The sequence below is a fragment of the Callospermophilus lateralis genome, chromosome 4, assembly GCF_048772815.1.
Source record: "Callospermophilus lateralis isolate mCalLat2 chromosome 4, mCalLat2.hap1, whole genome shotgun sequence".
Lineage (NCBI taxonomy): Eukaryota > Metazoa > Chordata > Mammalia > Rodentia > Sciuridae > Callospermophilus > Callospermophilus lateralis.
The window spans coordinates 21,855,860-21,873,866 of NC_135308.1; the positions used below are offsets into that span (position 1 = coordinate 21,855,860).

At 39.8% G+C, this 18,007-nt stretch overlaps 1 protein-coding gene and 1 pseudogene across 5 annotated transcripts in view; both read left to right on the forward strand.

The window, feature by feature from the left end:
- The window catches only part of Palld (palladin, cytoskeletal associated protein), a 370,806-nt gene that overhangs the window by 230,064 nt on the left and 122,735 nt on the right, over positions 1-18,007 (forward strand). The window lies entirely within an intron of this gene.
- On the forward strand, positions 15,487-16,275 carry LOC143397536 (cell division cycle-associated protein 3 pseudogene; annotated as a pseudogene).

The window sequence follows — 18,007 nt, forward strand, 5'->3', positions numbered from 1 at the left end:
TACCTGTAGCAACTCCTCCTTTGAGGTTCACATGGATTACCCTGTAACTGGAACACTTTGCTCCAAGACATGGCAGATCAGGTATTGGAATAAAGGTCAAGATTAAGAGGACAAGGAACAAAGGCATATTTCGTTTAGTAGTCTTGGGGCAATGAGTTTCAAAACAGTTTCTTATAAACATTTATGCTCATGATTCATATGCCTACTCATATAGTCTTTATTAAAATCATCTTCATTGTGCATTGCAATATAGAGTCCATTTATTTCCGAAGAGCGTCGACTAAGTTAATATAAAGATACATCAGGCCCAGGTAGGTAGCTCATTTGAATGGTATGTGTTTTGTTTGAGTGTGTTGGTGATTTTTCCAGCGAAGAACATCTATTTTAACCCAGCCAACTGTTAAAAAAGAGCTATTCTCCTTGCTTCTATAAATCAGATTTTCAAGCCCACTTAATCTCAGGAGAGGTGGCTGTGCACATGGCTGCCCTCAAGCATGAATCCAGAGACATCCGTTTAAACTGTCCTCACTGTGACATTGAAAAATTTGCTTTGTCTGCATAAACTCCCATCTTTAAGGAGAGGAAGAAGGATAGGGAGGTCCAGGCTCAGATCTCTCAGAGGACAGGATTCATAAGGTTAAGTCTGGGAACAGCCTGGTCTTTGATAGCCGAGCTGGACTGGTCTCAGAGCGGCCGCCCAGATGCACCAGTGGGCTGGTCTGACCCTTTTGAACTCCCCTGCCTGCTACAATTTTGGTCTCCACTCGATCATGGGTCCCAGGACAATTTCTGCTCCAGACTGTCTGAGGAGCTTAGGGAATGCTGAAAGGAAACCTTTTAAGTCTGCTTTTCTTGAGAATGCTAAACCTGCAAAACTTGGCCAGACATCGCATTGGGTCTCCCTCTGTGGTGACTCAGAAATCTCAAGGAGAACAGGAAAATCTGGAGGAATAACATTGAGAGGGCCGAAGGGCAAAAAGGGATGAAATTTGTATTTCCATTGAGTGGGTGATATTTTTCATTTCAAAGCCTGATGTAAAATCTTGCTGGTTTTTAGTTATCTACAGACCGAGAACATAAACACTGCTATTAAAATATTTCATCTCTCCCAAATGAGGCCCTGCACAAATTTCCTTCTATGTGCAGAGCTTTCAGCAACATCCCTACGAAGCTCAGGCAGACATCCAAACTCGACTCTTGCTATATTTGAAGTGAAACAGCTCTATCTCTGCAGGAGACAGAGGGAGAGGTCAGGAGGAGGTCTGGGAAGGTCAAGGATGAGTGGGGAGAGAGGGAGAAAGAGGCTGGAAAGGCAAATATATTAGCGTGGTTCCTTTCCCTCACTGACATGGACTCTTGAACCAGTTGTTTAAAGCTGTACCCTTTCTGGTATAATCTTCAGGCTTGGTTACCCACAAGCTTCCTTAAAAGAATTTGGTGCAGTCTCAAATGTTTGTTTGCCAGTGAGAAGTCTGCATCCCTTCAAGCAGAGGCTCTGCCCTGTGCTTTATGTGCAGAGCTGAGCTCTGGAAGGCTCCAATCAATACTCACTGAGCTGCACATACCAACAGCTCTCCAACACCGGCTGCTCACTTGACAGGTCCCTGCAGAGTAGGGCCTGGGACAGAAGTGCAGTGTGGAGCAGCAGGGCTAATCCAATAAAAGTGAAGTACCAAGCCTGGTTTGTAACCTTTCTGGAAGAAGGATGTGTTGCTGGTTTTCACGAAGCACTCTGGTCTTCTCTACTTTTCTGCCTTCTTCCACGGGAGCAGATCTTTCTGCTCTTCAAAAGTCAGCCCTCAACCAAATGATTTTTCCCAGCTTTCCGTGAACATCTCCAGAGTTCTGCTGAAACCCGTCTTCTAGATTTCAAATACAGCCAGAGCTTCAGGAACCAATTAACACGTTCCAAAGAATCAAAACGTAATCTCTGACATCCATGATGCAAATGGATACTCTTCCAAAGCTCTCAATGTTCTTACCTCAAAAAAAGAGATGGATTTTATTGCCCTTGAAATATATAATTATCATATCCATTTGGCATGCGTTTGCACAAATCCCTAGACATAAGTATGTAAAATACAATAAAAACAAAATGTGTGAGCACCCCCTACCACAGAGGTATTCAAACAAATTCTCAAAGCATGACACATTAAGGATTATATTTTAAAGGCAGAATTAGGACATGAACACACATATACCCTCCTTGCCTGACTTCAAAAATTCATAGCATTGGGAGTGTGGAAGAGACTGCTCAGCTCAACAAGACTTGCTGCCATGTGACCCCATCTATTCAGTTGTTGCTCAGTAACGTCTCCTCCCAGGAGAAGTAGAAGGCACCTATTCCAAATTCACACACAAAAAACATCAGCTCGCCTCATTCTCAAAGACTGTCACCCTGCATTGACCCTCCTTTAAGCAATGGGCGTGTAGAGTACAGTCCAGCTGCTCTAGGAGAGGTCGTTTCTAACTCTTGGGAGCCCCATAGGAGAACATGTCTTAGGGCACAGTGGCACATGCCTGTAATTCCAGAGCCTTAGGAGGCTAAGGAAGGAGGATTGCTAATTCAAAACCAGCCTCAGCAACTTAGGGAGATCCTAAGCAACTTAGCAAGACCCTGTCTCAAAATAAAAAGTAAAAAGGGTTGGGGATGTGGCCTAGTGGTTAAGCACCCCTGGGTTCAATCTCCAGTACCAAAAAGAGAGAGAGGGAGGGAGGGAGGGAGGGAAGGAGGGGGAGAGAGAGAGAGAGAAAGAGAGAGAGAGAGAACTCATCTTTACTTGCTTTCAGCCATCACCCCACAAATATGCCCAAACAGTGTTCTTTACTATCTGGTTCCCTCAGGGCCACCCACCGTCTTTTTCCCACCTTCCCTGGGTTGTACCTTCAGTACCTTTTGCCCATAGAGAAGGGTGACCCTGGATGTTTTAAAATTTCATTTGTCAGCCAATGTAGAAACCCATTCCACATCTCCTAGAAGCTTAGAAAAGCAGCATAATGTTGTCACTTGTTCATCAAGAGAGGACCCCTGAAGTGATATGGGGGGGCCAGGATGTTTTTTGTCAATAGAAACTTATTTTTCCATTAATAATTATCCATTTTTCTGCTAATAAAACTACCATCACAGGCATGCGTTGTCAGTTTGCAGTTAGTTGACACACAGCCTCTTCTACTGGACAGAATAACAATTTGTGCCTAACATTCGACCCTCACAACAGCTCTAGGATTGGACAATTTTGATTCCCATTTTACAGATAAGGAAATGAGCACAGCAGGACAGTAACTTAATTAAGGTTATAGAGAGAAGGTTATAAATGACAGAGCTGGGATTTGAACCCAGCTCGTAGGGTTCACAGTCTAGCCTCCTGACATCATGCTCCTCTGCCTGGTTAGCACCAGAGTGATTCTCCACAAACTGCATTTGCCATTTTCTCCCTCTTTTGAGTTTTTCGCGTGATCTCTGTTCTTACTGTCATCCTCATTGTACACCTCTTACGTTTTCAAGTCTCTCACTTGACAAGATGAGGTTGGTAATTACTAAACCTTCTCCATAAAAAGCACCAAGGGTAGTGGATTCTAAGACATAAGTGGCCTCATCAATCCCTGGGGTCAACACAGAGCTTGGGACCTGAGCCCCAATCTTGTCTATAGAAGCTTTTAAGTCAAAAAGCTTACTACTAATAGAGGGGGTTGTTTCCTGTGAATGATACACACACATAGTTCAATTTGCACACACTCAGCATGTGCGTGTGGTCTTGGGTCAGCCTGCTGGCACCCCAGCCGAGGCAGGGTTCTTGGAAGCATGAAGCACGTATCCCGTTCTCTGTATTTTCAGGCCTTAGTACTGGTAGGTGCTCGATAATTGTATTGAATGAATCAATAAAAGAACTAGTAAGAAGATCAATAAGTGTCAGGTCAAGGAAAGAAAGGAGGGCGAGTGGGAGGGGTGAGGGAGGGAAAAAAGAAGAGACGGAAAGGAGAGAGGAAGGAGAGACTGTCTTTCTTCGGAACTGGCTGCTCTTGTGTGTGCTCCTTTGTGTGTGGTTGGTCACTGGTGGGACTTTTAATGTGCTTGCCTCATCCCTTAGTGGTCATTGTTTCAGATGAGAAGCTCCATTTCTGATGGCTGCACGCCAGCTTGTCCTTCTGCCTGTGACATTCTCCCAAGAAAAAGTTCAGACATGGGCTGGGGATGTGGCTCAAGCGGTAGCGCACTCGCCTGGCATGCGTGCGGCCCGGATTCGATCCTCAGCACCACATACAAACAAAGATGTTGTGTCCATCAAAAACTAAAAAATACATATTAAAAAATTCTCTCTCTCTCTCAAAAAAAAAAAAGAAAGAATAAAGAAAAAGTTCAAACATGACAGTAACAAGTAAAATTAGCATGGTTTGGATTCCATGTACCAGAAATCACTTACCATAAAGTGAGTGACCCTAAATCCACATGGAATCTGAACACCTGAGCCTGCCCTTGTCGATCTACATCCCAGGATCCCAAGAAACCCCCGAGGAAAACATACTCTCATAAAAGTTGGTGTCAAGAGCTTCTGGCAGGTTTTTATCATGGCCAGTCCTGGAAATAGTCTGCAATACAATAGGGTCTTTATAAAACCGTATTTCTCTTGTTCACTACTAAGATTCAAAGTTCCTAAGTTTAAAGATTTCATTGATAATAATGGGCAATGTATTTGTTGCATGGCAGGCATGATTTCTAAGTGCCATACAGATACTGTCTCATTTAATCCTCCCAGCACGTCACATCACTGTTTCCAGGACAGCAAGGAGCAGAATGAGGCAGACCACACACCAGTGACTTGTCTAAGTGACAGAATAAAACTCTGAACCCAGACTCCAGAGCTTACGCAGGAAATCATTCTCCTGTCCTGCCCTGTGACAGGTTTCATCCGGGATATGCCAAGACCTGCTGCTCTCTTTGTGACTTGGCCTCTCTTATTAATGTTGGTGCCTTAGCTTCAATGGCATCTGCTGAGCCCCACCCTGCCTCCCCCGCCCACCTCGCTGCCTATTCTCCCATTGAGTCTGAAAGGTCACAGGTACACACCCAACTTGAGATAGCATTTAGTTAGCTTCCCCTCTAACATTTAGGAAGCGTTCCTTAAAGGCTGCAGCCATTTTGCAAGTCTATTTAACTTCACTTTCAATTTAACTTGGTATCATTTCAATTTCCTTTTCCTCAGCATTGTATCGCCCTGGGAATGAGAGTTGGAAATGTGCCTATCATGAGCTGAGTCACATTTTTATGTGTCCCCTCCTCTTCAACCATTGTTTTCTTAAATTTTTGTTTAAAAAAAAAAAAAAACTTGGTATTGTAAAAGGAAACACAAACGCAGAAACCCATATCAAACAAAGAATTCATTATATAGCTTGTATATATCACGAATTCCTACATAATGAATGGATATAAAGGAAGCAGCCTGTATCACCACCCAGCTTAAAGAATAGAATTTTGCCACATGACCCAGAAAACCTGTGACCCATCCCAATTACAGGCCTTGTCACCCTCCAAGTTAGCATTGTTAGCATTTTCCTAACATTGTAATAAAATCCTTGTGAATTTCTGAAAATTACAGATGGTTTTTAAACATTTTTCATGGTATAATTGACATGTAATCAACAGCAATTTGATGTTTTCACGTGTGTATTCAGTCTTGGAAACATCACCAGTCAAGACAGCAAATATATCCATTATCTCAGAGATTTCTTCCTACTTCTTTATAATCCTCTCCAATAGTATTCACTCCCATCATGTAACCACTGATCTGCTTTCTATCACTATATTTTTATTTACATCTCCTAGAGATTTATATAAACGGAATCATACAATACTCTTTCTCATCTGACTTCTTTTACTCAGCATTACTTTAAAATTTGTTCATATCATGTTATTTGTGTAATAGTTTATTCCTTTTTATTGCTGAATATTATTCCATTTTATCCATTCAACTGTTGATATTTAGTTTTTCCAGTTTTTCATTATCTCAAATAAAACTGCTTTTGTACAAGTCTTTGGATGGCCTTATGCTTTTCTCTGAGTTGAAAGCATAAGAGTAGAACGGGTAGATTATATGAAATAAGCATGAGAGAAAATCTTTATCAGTTTGGATTAGGCAAGAATTTCTTAGTTATGATATCAAAAGCTTGATTCATAGAAGTGGATAAATTTGAAAATCAAAAGCTGCTATGTCACTGATGAGAAAATTAAAAGACAATCTATTTATACAAGGAGAAAATGTTTGCAAAGCACGTGTCTGATAAAGGGCTTCTATCTAGAATATAAAATAATATAATAAACTAAATAAGAAAACAACTAATCCAACTTAAAAATGGACAACAGATATGAACAACAGTTCACTAAAGAAGATATACAGATGGCAAATAAACACATGAAAAGATGCTCAAATTAGTAGTCATTAGGAAAATTCATATTAAAACCACAATGAAATTTCACTGCATATATAGTAAAATACCTAAAATTAGGGAAAACCTATTCCCAAATGCTGGTTAAGATGTAGAAGAACTGGAACTCTTATATAATGATGGTGGGATAATGAAATGTTGTAATCATTTTGGAAAATGGTTTGGTAGTTTCTTAAAAAGCTAAAAATGTGCCAGGTGCTGTGGCTCATACCTATAATCCCCGTGGCTCGGGAGGCTAAGACAGGAGGATCCAAGTTCAAAGCCAGCCTCAACAAAAGAAAGCCAAGCAACTCAATGAGATCCTAAATAAGTAAAATGCAAAATAGGGTTGGCGATGTGGTTCAGTGATTGAGTGCTCTGAGTCCAATCCCTGGTGCCAAAATAATTTTTTTTAAAAAAGCTAAAAATGTACGTTCTTATAAATGTTTTTAAAATCTGATCATTCATTGCTAGTATATAAAAATATAATTGGTGTGATATATATTGATCCTATAATCTACAATCTTACTACATTAATTTATTAATTCTAGTAGCTTTATTTTTTTATAGATTCCATTGGATTTTCTACTTGGACAATGGTGTTATTTGCAAATCAATACATATTTACTTCCCCTTTTGAAACTAGACTGCTGCTGGCTGTTTTGTTTTGTTTTCTTGTCATATCACAGTAGCCATAGCCTTCAGTAAAACTTTGGTTAGAAGTAGTGACAGCAGATATACTTGCCTTTTCCTGACATCAGGGGGAAAGACACTTAGTTTTTCACTAATAAGTATGATGTAGGTTTTCATGGACACCCTTTATCAGTTAAGGAAGCTCCCTTCTAGTTTACTGAGAACTTTTATCAGGATTTGGTGGAGTTTTTTAATGTTTTCTTTTTCTACCTCTATTTGAGCTGATAACATAGTTTTCTAAAAATATGGTAAATTATATCACTAGATTTTCAAATGTTAAATAACTTCTACATTCTTTACATGGTGTAGTTTCCTTCATATATATTATTGTATTTGATTTGCTAAAATTTTGTCTAATTTATGTTTTAAATATTACTAATATACGTGATATCTAGGCTCCCAGTCTGGTTTGTTAATGTCTGTGCTCTAAACTCCAGCTAAGCCAGCCATAGATTAATTTTCTCCATTTTAAATTTTATATGATTTGATTCCAAATCCTCGAAAATCTAAGAGGCAAGTCTATGCACACATGCACACCATATTTGTACAAGAGAGCGAGGGGGTCTGATTAAAGTTTATCAGAAACACAATGGATGTGATTCTGCAATCTGTATACGGGGTAAAAACAGGAGTTCATAACCCACTTGAATCAAAGTGTGAAATATGATTTATCAAGAACTATGTAATGTTTTGAACAACCAACAATAAAAATAAAAAGAAAGAAACACAATGGGAGGTACAGTCCAAGGGACTTTTCAGTTTCTTGAAGGCAGCTCACATAAGACTAATGCTTAGGAAGTCTCAGTGTGATCTGGGGAGGATAAACACAGAAGAGAGACAGTGCGTACTGTCACAATGTGTTTTAGGGGAGCATGGTAAATACTGCTCTATCCCACCTACTGTTCCATGGACCAGCCTTGACATAGCCATCTTGGGCTTAAATATTGAGTCACTTCCCCAAGATGTGATGAAGGGAGAACAGGTTTAGGGAGTGATAACAAGAGAAGTTGGAGACAAGCAGGAAACAAACCCAGTGGGTTCCCCTGGGTTTGAAGCATAGACTCAGAGAATATCAGTGGTTAACTAGGGCTGTGGAGACCCAAGGCCACCTCATCCAGTTTACAGATAAGATAAGCAAGGATAGACTGTGGAGATTATTAATCTGACAATACACTTCTAATTTCTCCTCTAGATACATTCAGAAAATACTCTTTTCACCAAATTCGTTAGTAATTTATTTCCTTGGAGAAAACGCTCAGGCCTTAGGTTGGTAGAGACGATGGCACTTTGCACTGCCTGGGACTCTCACCACCCTGCTCACTCAACACTGCTAATTAGCTCTCACTTCTGGGGCCTTACCTACTCTTTGAATCATGCATTGCACTGTATAATTCAGGGAGCCTGCTGACTTGGGGAGAAGAGAATGCCTCTGCAGATGGCTTCTAATAATCTCAGCTCTTCTATAGGTCAGCCCTGAAGAACTCAGAATGGGTTCCAGATTTATCTCAACCTGAGATTATGCATTCACATCCACCTTCCACCTCCTGGATGAACTTTGGGAACTTTGTGGGAAGGCCCAGTGGGGATGAGCGAGGAAAAGGAAATGAGGAGAACCAAAGTCCAAAGAGCTTTTCCTTCCTCTTACCTTTCCCGATTTTCTTTCCCTAAGTAAGTGTTCAAATGCTCCAATCTCTAATTTTTTCAGAGAATGATTAGTCGGATCTTTTTGTTTCTAGCTTTCTGGGACACTGGACACTTTTTTAGCAGATGTGCATCACCCAGTGATCTCCAAAAAAACATCCTAATCTCTAAGCAATTCAAATTGTTAATCTGTTTATGGTTTCAGAAAGATTGATGAAGTGACTGATTTAATCCCTGTACTGGATGTATCTGGCCCATTTATGGAACTGAGAATACAGAAGTCAAAGCAGGTCCCTAAGCTTCTGTCTTATGTAACATGCGTGGCTCACAATATGATTATGTTGTTGAACCCCCTTAGGATAAGACTGTCTTTGTGATGGGATCTCTGATGCCTAGCACATGGTAGAAACACAGTAAATATTTACATAACAAACCTTTACATAGCACTGATCATGTCCCAAGACTATTCTAAAGACCTCAAAATATAAGGTCATACTTTCGTCACTCACTGTAAGGAAGATGCCATTATCTTCGTTTCACAGATAAAAAAACAAGTGAATGCACAGAGGTTGAGCAGGTTGTCCAAGGTTACACTACTAGCAAAAGAGGAGCCAGAGTTTGAACCCAAGTGCACTGTCTCCAGAGGCCCTGTTCTTAACATGGCCTACAATACATTGACATTGAATTTCAGTCATTCATATTTTTGATGCTTGTGAGATTGTGATATAATTTAGCATTAAAAAATGGGGACCACATGAAGTTTTCATTGATCTGAAGCAGTTGACTCCAGACATCAGAATGTATCTTCTCTTTCTAAGGTACCTGCTATTTCTTTTTCTTCTTTTTCTTTTATATATTGATGTACCTTTATTTTATTCATTTATTTATATGCATGCTGAGAATCTAACTCAGTGCCTCACCCATGCTAGGCAAGCACTCTACCACTGAGCCATGACCCCAGTCCCCTGCTATTTCTTGATTCCATATTAGTTGATCCATAAAGAGTCATTTATTGCAGTATAACATTTACCCCAAATTACCTTTAGAATCAAAAGGGCACCTGTGCTTTTCTTACCACATATACAGAAAAATTTAAAAATCCTTTAATCATTTTGAGTTTTGCCTTTTTGATACTCTATACTATATTGTACATCTGAAATCACACCTTTGCTCTTTAAGAACTGCTAATTCAAACTTCCCAGTGTAAAAATGTGGAAGAGAAAACATTTTTATCTTTTGTTTTGATAGAGGGGTATTGTCTTATTTTAAAGTTTAGAAGTATAAATATATATTCATATTCATATATATTCATATGTACAGAATGAATGTACATATTAACTCAATTGAAAATATTTATATATATTTTCACACACAGAGAGAGAAAGAGAGAGAGAGAGAGAGAGAGAGACAGAGAGAGAGAGAGACTGACTTGCATCTAACTTGTAGATTCTGGGTTAGCCATGAATACATATTAGATTTTGTGACTTCTCTAGCTTTTTAATGCACTACACAGTAAAACTCTATATTCTGCTTTTTTTTTTTTTTGAGCCTGTAATTACGTGAAAGTTGCTGCAGTGTTCTCAACTAATTACTTGACTCCTTGACTCGGAATAATTCCCCATAGTATTCTAAATATAATTATTTAACTCTGGGTTGTATTTCTTTCTTCATTTAATACCTTTGTTGCTTTCCCTTCAAATTTCTTCTCCTGTCCTTTATTTTAAAATCTCTTTTGCTATGCATCTTTTTCTTCACTTCTGACCTACTGTAAATTCTTACTAAGATTCTGTTAGTGCTGTCAAAGTGTCTTGTTTCCCACTTACTGCTGTAGATAGAGTAAGCAGAAAGCAGACCCATTTCCTGTTGACCCTGTCTCCGTGGCTCACCAAATTGCCGTTGGTTAGAAGATGCAATATCTGACAGATACTGCCCTCTGAAGATTTGCATTGCTTAGCCTCACCTTTGTGGAAAATTAGAAGATAGACAAGTATTTTGCTCTTGCTTATGAAGATTTATTTCACTCATAATACACTTATCCTGTTTTATTGCTACATGATGTTTCTTGCTTCACACAAAATTATCTGGTACACTTTCTTACCCCATCTCATCCTTTTTCCTTTCTGTAGCCAGTCATTTATAAAAGTGTTGACCATGGGTAGACCCATTGGTCGCCTGTGGGAATGGTTCACAGTCGACAGCAGAAGTTAAGTATGTAATGTGCACATACATATGTGTGTGAGTATAATTTTTAAGGAGCTATAGACAAGAGTCTGCCTTGACGTTCAAACTGAATATTTTTTTTAAATGCCAACATAGTACTCACACTAGAAAGGGGGCCACAGATACTTATTGGCTTTTTTTTTGTTTTGTTTTTGTGGTGACAAAGCTACAGGAAGTAGCTTTTTGAGTGTTAAGGCAGCTTTTCCCCAGGGCCTTTAGTAACACCAAAATGGAATCAGAATTAGGGAAAGTACTAGACTTTGGCTATGTCTGTACTAGGTTGGGGACTATTAAGCAGCATGTTTTTTGAGAAGATTTAGTGAGAAGTGAGACTATCTTCTTCTCCTTTCATTTTATCCAATTTCAAGTCAAAACTGGGTGAAGTCCAATTAAGTGCCATGGGACAGGACAGACGCAGGAACAGGTGGTTGGAGAACCACGCTACACACTGGGTGGACACAGCAGCAGGTGCTTATCAAGGCTGGTGTGGAAGACAGGGGCCCTCCAGCATGGTGCAGGGCCAGAGGCGGAGACCAGGAAACCCATTATAGCACATCATGGTGACATGATGACAGGAAGCCTGGGAACAAATGCTGTTTGGAGATTTGAGGGAGTTGCACAGGCTGTCAACATTGAAGAAATCTGTCAGCAGACTGTTGAGGCCCAAACCCTGGGCTGTTAGTCAGAATTCCCAAGGAGCATTAAGGTCACAGCATTGTAGGAGGACTAGTTGTAAGATGAGGTATGGTACCAGGAGAGGGATTAAGAATGAGGGGCAAGACAGGCAATGCGGAACTCCAGTTCACACAAGACAAGACCAAGACAGGGTTCTGGTCATTCCATCATTATAGTGAAATTATGTGAAGAAAAGGCAATTTGTCAACAGACTGACATTCATTATTGTTTACGAGTAGTGAAAAGGCCCTGCTTTGATTTGAAGAAGAAATAAAAAGCAAAACACCATCCTGGCACCCTTCAATACTAAATGCTGTCTTTACCTGCCTTCCCAAACCTAGTTGGGTTGGGGATTATCTGATGTTATTACCATGTCACTTCTTGCCTCCACTGGCATGGAAAATCTAGGTAACCACAAGCAAATTTGATGGGGCTGCTGCCAGTGACCAAGACTTAATATGACTCAATGAGATCACCAACTGTGTGAAGCATTCAGAGATGTTGCCCACAGTGAGATACAACAGGAACCTTAAAAAAGGGAAAGAAATTTCTCAATGTGCACTACATCAACCAACTCTCTGAAAGCATGTGTTGTAATGCAGAACAAATTAAATGCTTTCTGATTTGATCTCAAGCCATAGGCGGACACTTAATTTTAAAAATATTCACAAAACATCAAGGCAATTAGTAGAGAAAACTAAGTCCAGAACAAAAAATAAAAATACTGAGGAGCAGAAGTGTTTCTTATTCAGGTGTTTGTCTACTTTTTGTCTAAAGCAGAGTTCAACAAAATTTTTATGTAAAGGGTCAAGTTGTAAATATTGTAGGCTTTGCAGGACATACAGGCTATGTCACAAGGACTCTGGTCTGCCCTTGGAGTGTGAAAACAGCAACAGACAAAACATAAATGAATGGGCATAGCTTTGTGTCAATAAAACTTTATTTGTTAGAACAGGCGGTGAGCCAGATTTTGACTATGGCCATAATTTTCAATGCCTGGTCTAAAAATAAAAATAAGAAAGCAGTATTTCTACCCACAAATATATGTAATGTACTGTTCCCATTGAACTGAGAAAAATATATATTAAAAGTAGCTACAAAAAGCAAAAGATAACTTTCGATGGTTGTTCTTCATCCTTTTCCTTGGATGATGGCAATATTCATTATTTTGGTTCAGTTAATAATGACCAAGTCCAAGTTATGTTTTTACCCAATACTAGAGGAAGACAAAAACATCCTGGGGACCTCTGACCTCCAGGAGTTCCTGGAATGTGACAATTAAATAAGCATGCAAAGCAGTAGCACAGACATAGTACCTTTGTATTGTGAGTAGTGTAGGAGACTTGCAAAGAAGGAAAGACTCGTGAACTGGAATAGTTTAGTCTTGATGGCAGGTTGGGGTGGCCTTAGATGAGCACTTGTAGGTCAGCACTTATTTTAAAGAGGACACAGAGAGGGGGATTTGGGGAGAGAAGAGGTGATAAGACCAGGATAAAGATATTCAGGGGGAAAATAAATAGTATTTCGAGGAAAGCAAGGTAACTAGGCTGGCCAGAGCAAGGTGATCATGCTGTCTCTACCTCTTCTTCCAGAACTTGGAGATAATGGTAGGACTGCCATGAGGATTTTAAAAGTCAATATTTATAAAACACCTAAAGTAGTTCCTGACACATAGTAAATATATGAATATTTGAATAGTTGTCAAATAAATAAATACATACTAGAGGTAGAGGTAGTGGTATTTTTAATGAGATATAGCAAGATGGAGTCGGATTGAGGACAGAATAATTTTCCAAGGATTCTTAGATTGTGTAGCTACATAGTCAAGAACCTGTCGTATGCACTACCTTCAGGACAATGGTCATACAATGGCATATGTGATTGTCCCCAATCCTAAATGACTGATTTGTAAGAAATCTAAAGGTTACTCGCAAGTTTCAGAATACAGGGCCACTGAAGGTGTCTGGAAGCCAAGCTGGAGAGCCATTTCATGGGAGAAACTGAGGGTGGATTTTGCACATGGGTGGGAGGTACTAGTATAGACCCCCCATGTGCACACAGCCCAAAGGCAGAGGGTGCTTAAGATGAAGGCTTGTAAATCATTAGCACAGGGTGATCATCAGAATGTTGAGACAAGGGAATTGGGAGAGATACAGAGCAGGACGTGGAGTCGTGAATTTCTTCAATCTTCATTTATCTGGAAGAGAGAAACAGCTACTAGGGACCTGAATCTAGAGAGGAAGAAGGATATAGAGACTCTCTACCTCCTGCTTCCCGGGAAGTCTGAGTCAAGTGTGAGTTTCCTAGCAGGACGGAGTGTGAAGCTGTTAAGTGCACAGTAGTCCAAGTGAACAGATTTTTCCCATCTTGAGCAGATCCTGCAGAGCCACAAACAATGCTGCCTTATGTGTCCTGCTCAATCTGGTCACAGGATACCTGTGGGAATTTCTTTCCTGCCTCTGAGAAGTGGCTTCCCTGAGACTTGGCAGGGAGGCAGCTGCAAGGAATGCTTCTGACTGTGGGTACATTCCAGCCCAGGATGGTGTCCCAGACATTTTCCTTTTAATGAAGCCCCAGTTATTTTTCCTCTCTCTCTCTCTCTCTCTTTTTTTTTTTTTTTTTTTTTTTTTTGGTAATGAAAGGTCGTTACAAGTGTAACATAATGGGGCCCTGGCTGTGTTTCATTAACTTTTAATTTAAGCTGTTAGTATGGAATTAGTTAGCAGACTGGTGAATCAATTGGCTAGCCAGTGGGATTCCATCTTAACAAGGAGGGTACTGTGTGTTTCGGATGCTCCCCGTGTGTGTGAGTGTACTATAAAGAACAGTGCTGTTTGTTCAGACTGTGATCCTGAGCCACAGTCTTTGCTCCGGCTTTTGTGAATGGTTCCAATTCGATGCCTTGGCTAGAACAAATCGCGCATCCTCTGACACTTATCTTTTTGGCAAATACAAGTTTGGATCACCGAATAAATCCAAGGGACATTCGTTTTTCATGCTGATGAACTCAAGGACATTCAGAGTCACACTGGAACAATGTACTCTGAACATGGTAAGGAATTTGAACATTTGCTCTTTGACCCAGAGGTTCTCCATATTTTGGAAAAGCAGTAGGTCCTTGGAAATTCTGCAGGAGTCTTCTAAGCGTTCCCATATGTACTTCAGGAATCGAATTATTTCCCTCCTCATTTCCACATTCCACTACAGGCTTAGGAGATTGACAGCTATTGTTCTAGGTCTTGCCTATTGCCCTCTTCCTGGTTAATGATCTCAGTCTCAAATCTAAAGTCCAGTCCTCTCAAATGAAGTTGGTGGCAAAAGAGGAAGGGCCAGCATTCACCCTACTGATTCTACAATAAAGGACAGAGTCAATTATAATACAACTTGGAGATTTATGTAGTTGTTTTTTATTGTTTTTGTTTTTGTGGGGACGTACTGGGGATTGAACTCAGGGGCATTCAACCACTGAGCCCCAGCCCCAGCCCTATTTTGTATTTTATTTAGAGACAGGGTCTCAATGAGTTGCTTAGTACCTCGCGTTTGCTGAGGCTGGCTAGAACTCCTGAGCCACTGGGATTACAGGTGTTTGCCACCATGCCCGTCTCATGTAATATTTTAAAACCAATTTAAAAGAAGAGTGTTGTTCAAGTAGCATCAGACAAACATATAGGAAAATACAGGGCGAGAGATGGGATAGTAATCCACATTAGCATTTTAGAAAATGGAATACTGTATAGCCAATAGAAATAACTCAAATAGTAAGGTAGAAACACACTGACTGCCACAGAAATGTGTTCACCAAGACTGTACATTTAAAAATCAGTACCCCTAGTGAAGATGGGCTCAGCCAAGAGCATCCCAGTCACCCCACCTTGGGCTCCACCACACAACAAGCATCAGGCTCCAGTAGCAGACTCTGGTCCTCCTAGTGCAGGCATTCCAGACCCTCCCATCCAGGTGGAGAGCTCTCCACAGTCAACCCTACCAGCAGGAGAACAGCTCAGAGGTCCAAAACAGGCCCAGGACTCATATCCCCACTCTCCTTGGCATTGGTGTCCTTGACGTTGCATGGATACCTATGAAGACCAGCAGTGAAGACCCTCAGAGTCCACTGGTAAAAGGACTGAGTGAAGTATCTGAGACTGAAGCCTCTAAATCAAATCTTCCCCCAGAATCTATTCTGCCCCTGGGAGTACCTTCATCTTTTGAACTAGACCTGCCTCTGGATACTCAGTTATCCCTTGAGGACCAGCTGCTACCTTGGAATGACACTGAGCACCCTTCCAAACAGGTGTCTTCCCAGGAAGATGAAAGATATCCCACAGAAACCGTAGCCAGCCAGAGCTCAGACAAGCCCTCAAAAGATGAGAGTTCCCCATCTTCATGTTCTCAACACAGTAGCTGGAAACCAAACAACACAGTCTTAGGGAGATCTCCCCTCACCATCCTGAAGGATGACAACTCCCACAGCGTTCGTGACCTTCTTCCCTAAATGAAAATGTTAGGTGATTAAAGGAAGGAGTCATTCTTGGAACTGGATGACTTCTGAAAACTGGAGGATGAGCACGGGAGCAAGGCCAGGACAATGACAAGGAAAATCTGCACTTTGCTTTGGTAGAGAGCTAAGCCCGGTGTGGCCCCTACACTGGATTCACCCAGGGCCTGGTGATATTCTGTTTCACCCCTTCTTTCCCAGGGAGACTGATGAAAGGCTTGTTTTCTTTGATTCCTCCTAAACTACCAACTCTGGGACTTAGAACTTTATCTGACTTTCTTTTTGTCTTCTATGTTTCTTGTGTATTAAAGGAAGTGATTTTTAAATGATGCTGTTAAAAGACAAAAAAAAAAAAAAATGTACCAGCAGTAGATGTACCATGAAGTACAAACCAATTTTAATTTTGGAATATTTCAGAATATTATATATGCACACATATATACAGTCAGCCAAAAAGAAAAAAAAATGGATGGGTAAGCAATGAAATTTAGCCCCTGTTATCTATGGGTAGAGATACTGCAGGTGGTTTTCACTTTCCTTTTGAAGGGTTTAAAAAATTAACTTGTATAATTTAAAATTATTACATGAAATGTACTACCTTCTCCTAGAGCAGGAGAAACAATCTAGGGGTTAGGAAAACAAGAAAAGCTTAATGGGAGTCCCAAGGCAAGATGCAAATATCCCAGCAGGAGGTTCACACCTGATGATCTTAACAGCCTGCCCCTGTATTCTTCATCCTGAAGTTCCACATCTACAAATTCGACCAATCACAGATTGAAAATATTTGAGAAAAAAAAAATTGATTCTGCCCTGAACATGTATAGATTTTTTGTTTTCTTGTCATTATTCCCTAAATAATATATTAGGACACCTATTTACCTATCATTTATATATTATTAGGTATTTATAAGTAAACTAGAGTCGCTTTAAAGTACACTAGAGAATGTATATAGGTTATATGCAAATATTATGATATTTTATATAAGGGACTTTTGTATCAGAGAGTTTTGGTATCTATGGAGAGTCCTGAAACCAATCCCCATGAATACCAAGGGATAACTTTACTAAAGTCCATACATCAAAGCTAGCTTTCTTCCTATTCATCCATCCATCTAATTCTCCATTATGCATATTTGCTTAACTCATTTTTTTAAAAGAGATAAAGGCTCTGTATTTTAAAGAAATGTTTGTACTTCGCCTGTAATATTTTTCCCAGTCAGAAAGCTAAATAACTTTCCTGTCAGTTCATTCATGAAATTATTTATCCACTTTTTTCAAAATTATATTCAGAACCTCCTCTAAGCTATGTTTGGTAGGAATTTTTCATATATTTTCATTGTTCATGTTTTCTGTTTTCGATTATTTTATGTGTGTCCTTGAGTACAACAAGTCAAGAGAAACTACTTACAATCTTGATTTGTAGTAAATGCAGTTTCTCTAGAAGTGCTATTGAAACTTTATCTTAAGATTTAATATTTTTTTTCAAGAAGGGTAAATTATAATAAATTGGTAAAATTATCTAAACTTGCACTGTCTGATATAGCAGCTATTAACCAGATGTGGCTATTTAAGTTTGAAGTTAATTAAATTTAAAATTCAGTCCTCAATCATTCTGGCTACATTTCAGGTACCCAACATCCATATGTGTCTGGTGGCTACCATATTGGACAGTGCAGATACAGAACGTTACTTCATCACAGTAAGCTCTTTTGGACAGTGCTGGTCTTAAATGTTGAGGCCACTTGTGTATAAGAAAATATTTTTCCACACTTTTTCTCTTCATTTATTAAGAATTCAGATATTTATTGCTAGTTTACTTTCTTTTATTTCCCCTTTCCCTGAGCGCTAAGCTATCTGAGAAAT